Below are 6,158 nucleotides of genomic sequence, written 5' to 3' on the forward strand. Positions count from 1 at the left end.
TAGACATCAAGCCAGGGGTTATCCAACTCCTTCCTAAGTTCCATGGGCTTGAATCTGTAGAACCGTATCTACATCTGAAAGAGTTCGACGAGATTATAGCCACCTTATACTTTCCTAATGTATCTGAGGATACGATTAGGCTGAAACTCTTCCCATTTTCCTCGAAAGAGAAGGCTAAGACATGGTTACATTCACTGCGTCCTAGATCCATTGGCACATGGAATGACATGCAAAGGGAATTCATAAAGAATTTTTTTCCACATTATAAAACGATTACCCTCAGAAAAGCAATCATGAACTTTGCCCAAAAGGAAGATGAAACATTCTTCCAATGTTGGGAAAGGTTCAAGGATTTGGTCAGTTCGTGCCCACAACACGGCTTTGAAACGTGGCGCATTACAATTTTTTTCTACGATGGACTGACTTCTTTCATGCACCAAATGGTCGAGACAATGTGTAATGGAGAATTCATTAATAAAAATGTTGACGAGGTATGGGATTACCTCGATAGTCTTGCTGAAAAAATACAATCATGGGACTATTACCCAAAGTCAAACACCGCGTCTAAGACGACTCAATCTAAGGAGAAAGGTGGATTGTATCCTTTGAAAGAAGAGGATGATCTTAAGTATAAAGTGACTACGCTCATAAGAAAATTTGAGGGCATGGAAGGAAAGAAGGATAAGGTTAATGAAAGTGTTTGTGGCATCTGTGATTGTAACATTCATACAACTGAAAATTGTCCTACAATATCTGCTTTTCGAGAGGTAGTGAATGAACAATCCAATGCCGTAAATAACTATCAAAGACCTTTCAATGGACCAACCTCTAATACGTATAATCCTGGTTGGAGAAATCATCTAAATTTTAGTTGGAGGAATGGACAAACTGCTACCCCTTAAGGTTTCTTTAATCAAACTTCACAACAACAGCAAGAGAGACCTAAAGAGGATCCGGTTCAAAAACATATTCGAGAACAAGAGCTACTTAATCAGAATTCGGCACAAGCGCTTCATGATATCCACACGGCATTAGGAATGCTTGCATCGTCTATTCAAAGGATAGAGTCACAATTAACAAGTGGAGGAAAGGGGATGCTTCCTGCTCAACCTCTCCCCAATCCCAAACCGCAATATGAAATAAGTGACCCTAGCTCTTCAAATCAGATGGAACAAGCTAAATCCATCACCACTCTTAGGAGTGGTAAGATCATTGACAAGACCATCTCAGTTAGGCCTGAAAAGCCTGAGGACCCGGAAGTGGACAACAATGATGGATCTAGTGATGCCCCACAAAAATTAGAATCGGAACTTCTAAAGAAGCCAGTTGCTCCGTTCCCCCAACGGTTGGTTGCAACAAAACGTTTGCCTAACTCTCAGGATATTCTAGAAGTGTTGAAATAAGTAAAAGTCAACATTCCTCTAGTTGATGCGATAAAACAGATACCTTCATATGTCAAATTCCTGAAAGACCTATGCACAACCAAAAAACGGTAGAGTATTCAAAAGAAAATTTTATTGACTGAGAAAGTGAGTGCCATCCTGAAGCAAGACGTGCCGCAGAAATTCAAAGACCCCGGTAGCCCAACCATATCATGTGTAATCGGGAACTATCGAATTGATCACGCACTTCTTAACTTAGGAGCAAGTATTAATTTGATTCCTTACTCGGTATACAAATAGTTAGGATTGGGTGAATTAAAACCCACCCTAACCACACTACAACTTGCTGATCGCACTATTCGTGTACCAAGAGGGATAATCAAGGATGTGTTGGTCCAGGTCGATAGATTTTACTACCTTGTAGATTTTATCATCTTGAATACCGAACCCATCAATAACATGAGCACTCAGATTCCCGTCATTCTTGGTCGCCCATTCCTGGCTACTTCAAATGCGATTATCAATTGCAGGAATGGTGTCATGACTATGTCTTTTAGAAATTTGACATTGGAGTCAAACATCTTTTTCAATAACGGTAGCAATTCAGAGGATGATGACGATTTTCACGACATTAACATGATTGATTCTTTCGTGGAAGATAAAACGCCTCTTGCCTTATCCTCTGATCCTCTAAAGACGTGCCTGGCCCACTCCCATGATTTTGATGATGACATGATTAGGGAGACGTGTGCCATGCTTGATACTGCGCTGGTATTCGAAGTTAACCGGTGGAGGCCACAATTTGAAGAGTTGCCCCAAACTGATGTAATGCCTCTACCGTCTAACCTCAAGCCACTGAAGCTTGACCTAAAACCTTTGCCTTCTGATTTGAAATTTGTCTATTTAGGTCAAGATAAGACATACGCGGTGGTGATCTCTGCCCACCTGGTGAAAGAGCAGGAGAGTATGCTCGTAAGTACTCTCCTTGAGCATAAGGGAGCTCTTGGATGGACGATAGCGGACCTTAAGGGAATCGACCCATCGATTTGTACTCACCGCATATATCTTGAGGATAATGTAAAAACAGCTCGGCAATCACAATGTAGACTAAATCCAAACATGATGGAAGTGGTTAAGGCCGAGGTTCTTAAAATATTGGATGTGGGTATCATATACCTCATATCCGATAGTCAATGGGTGAGTCCAACTTAGGTGGTTTCTAAAAAGTCCGGGATCACCATCGTAGCCAATGCCAATAATGAACTCGTGCCGACCAGAGTTACTACTGGGTGGAGAATGTGCATTGACTACAGGAAGCTGAATACCGTCACAAGGAAGGACCACTTTCCTTTGCCCTTCATCGATCAAATCTTGGAAAGGCTAGCTGGTCATTCCTACTATTGCTTCCTTGACGGGTATTCGGGATACAATCAGATCGAAATCGCCCTTGAGGACCAGGAAAAGACTACATTTACATGTCCCTATGGCACCTTTGCCTACAGAAGGATGCCATTCGGGTTATGTAATGCCCCTGCCACCTTTCAGCGATGTATGATGAGTATCTTTTCTGATATGGTGGGAAAATATCTAGAGGTCTTCATGGACGATTTCTCTGTTTTCGGTTCATCTTTCAGCAAATGCTTAGAGAGGCTTAAATGTGTGCTGAGAAGATGTGAAGAAAAGAATTTGGTACTTAATTGGGAGAAGTGCCATTTCATGGTTCAGAAGGGAATTGTCCTTGGGCATATCATCTCGTCTAAGGGAATCGAGGTAGATAAGGCAAAAATTGATCTTATCTCTAACCTACCTCCACCTGAGAACATCAGAGATGTGCGATCCTTCTTAGGACATGCAGGGTTTTACAGACGATTCATAAAGGATTTTAGTCTCCTCTCTCGTCCCTTATGTAATCTTTTGCAAAAGGATGCACCATACGAGTGGACTGAGCAATACCAGGAAGCTTTCACCAAGCTTAAGGGCATATTAACCACTGCACCTATCATGCAGCCACCCGATTGGAGCCTTCCCTTTGAGCTTATGTGCGACGTTTCTGATTATGCTCTTGGAGCGGTTCTAGGCCAGAAAAAAGATAAGAGGCCCTATGTCATTCATTACGCAAGTAGAACTTTAAATTCTGTCCAAGTGAACTACTCGACTACGGAAAAGGAACTCCTAGCTGTAGTGTTCGCTTTGGATAAATTTAGGTCCTACCTAATCGGATCCAAGATCATTATCTACACACATCATGTGGCACTTAAGTATCTTCTTTCTAAGAATGATTCTAAGTCCCGTTTGATACGATGGATCCTTTTACTCCAAAAATTTGATTTGAAAATTAAAGATAAAAAGGGAGTAGAGAACGTAGTGGCCGATCATCTGTCTCACCTTAATACCTCTGATTCCCCTGAGGCAACTCATATCAATGGCATGTTCCCTGATGAACAACTGTTCAGAGTCTCTCATTCGCCTTGGTTCGCTGATGTTGCCAATTATCTTGTCATAGGTTCCATACCGACGTATTGGACTACACAAGATAAGAAGAAATTCTTTACCAAGGTGCGCAACTTTTTCTGGAACGATCCATATTTATTCAAATATTGCCCAGACCAAATTCTAAGGAGATGTGTGCCAGATGACGAGTATCAGAGTGTCATCTCCTTTTGTCATTCACAGGCCTGTGGTGGTCACTTTTCTGCTAAAAAGACCACGGCTAAGATTTTACAGTGTGGCTTTTATTGGCCCATTATGTTCAGGGACACTCATGAGTTTTGCAAAGCTTGTGAGTGTTGTCAAAAATTGGGAGCATTGTCCCATCGAAATATCATGCCTTTGAATCCCATCCTTATCATAGAAGCATTTGACTGCTGGGGCATCGATTTCATGGGACCATTCCCCCAACCATTTGGAAATTTGTATATTTTGCTCGCCGTAGATTATGTTACTAAATGGGTCGAAGCAATCCCGTGCCGAAATAATGACCATCGTACGGTCATCAAATTCTTAAAAGAGAACATCCTTTCGCGGTTCGGGACCCCTCAAGCTATCATTAGTGATGAGGGCTCACACTTTTGTAATAGACCATTTGAGAGCTTAATGAAGAAATACAGTATCTCTCATAAGGTGAGCACCCCATACCATCCACAGACAAGTGGACAAGCTGAGATTTCCAATATGGAGATCAAACATATCCTAGAGAAAATGGTTAACCCTAATCGTAAGGATGGGTGTGAGGTGATGGTGTACTTGACCCTTGATGGGATTGATTGATTGATGAGACATGTCGTAGAGATTCTCTTGGGATTGCAAACGTACGGTGTTTTCTCTAACTGAACGCCGGCCCACATCTCCCTGCCAGGGTATCGGATCGGTGCACGAGTCGTGGAGTTGGAACCGCGGTGACGGTGCGGTCGTAATGGTACAAGTCTCGGATAAAGCCGACTCAATTCTAAAGGATATGACTTAGGGTTGTGCACAAACGTTGATTATCGGTCGCAGGTTGCCGAAATTCGATGGGAAGGATCGTGGGATTCGACGGAACAGTACGGACTAGGATACGGGTCTTACATGCATTCATGTAGATTGGTTGCACATATTGATACTACTCGTAGCGGTGGAGCACGAGATGTATTTGAACCCTCACATTATTCCTATGAATATCTTAAATTATTGTTAATTTTAACGGATAACCATTACTATGAGTAGGGCACTGACCCTCTCTAACCATACAGATGTTGCAGATGAATTACAAATTGATGATACAAATGATGATCATTCTGTGGAAGATACGTTTGAATAAAAAAAGAAGAATGTTAATAAAATTTATTTATTTGTTTGTTTTCCGCTGCTTACTTTAAGATGATGTAATAAGCTCCCATTGAGAGGGCATTTGAAGATTATTTGGATGCTTTTTACTCTAATAATAAATACAGTTGATTTTACTCTCGTGAATGGAACTGGATGTAATCTATATGAAAAAGAAAATAAAAAAATAAGAAGTGATTTTAAAGTATCTAATTTTTACATTATTAACACCCAGAATTCTTGGGCACGAATATAGACTCGGGCCACAAAAATTCGGAGCGTTACAATTAGTGATCAATCAGATGGCAGAGCTCTTTAAGTGTACCAATACAACCTTATTGCCATATTATGCTTTAGTAGCTCATATGTTGGATAATTTTGAAGAGGTAGAGCTAATGCACATCACTAGGGATTATAACATGGACGTACGCCAACGAAATGATGCAGTTAGCTACATGGCTCAATGGCCTAAGAGAATCGGCCAAAATGACAATTGCTGTCCAGAGAAGGTCCCTAACATTTATTTTCGAAAGAGGAAATGTTATGAAAAGATGTCAAGTAGAGTTAGGGGAAGAAGATTGGAGGGCTCCTCTCATGGGTTATCTTCAGAGCACGTTTTTAGTGTATTTATGTTGGAGTTCGGGTCTAAAATTCCGTCCTAGGTTTTAGCTCATTATTTGAAAGATTGTAATATCAATTTTTTTAATCATCAATCAATTTATTTTAAATTTATTAGAACTTATTTGTAATTTTATCTCTTGTGGATTCGATGAAGCTCTGTGAAGAGTCCAGAGAGCTCCGTGGATTCAGAGTAGATATCCCCTGAGGAAGATAGTGATTGAACTCATCATATCCTCCCTATGTCACATTGTATTAATCCAATTCTTCCCATTTCTTCCAAATGCCGGATGGAATTTACATTATACAAAATGCAAATTCATACCACTTAATTTGACATTTCAAATATACTCTAAA

At 40.7% G+C, this 6,158-nt stretch overlaps 1 non-coding gene across 1 annotated transcript; it reads right to left on the reverse strand.

Moving 5' to 3' along the window:
* Window positions 1–275: 275 nt before the first annotated feature.
* On the reverse strand, window positions 276–382 carry LOC131238147 (small nucleolar RNA R71). The gene has a single exon (XR_009167559.1). It is a non-coding gene; the product is annotated as a small nucleolar RNA R71 (small nucleolar RNA).
* Window positions 383–6,158: the final 5,776 nt, after the last annotated feature.

Source organism: Magnolia sinica, chromosome 2 (assembly GCF_029962835.1).
Source record: "Magnolia sinica isolate HGM2019 chromosome 2, MsV1, whole genome shotgun sequence".
Classification (NCBI taxonomy): Eukaryota; Viridiplantae; Streptophyta; class Magnoliopsida; order Magnoliales; family Magnoliaceae; genus Magnolia; species Magnolia sinica.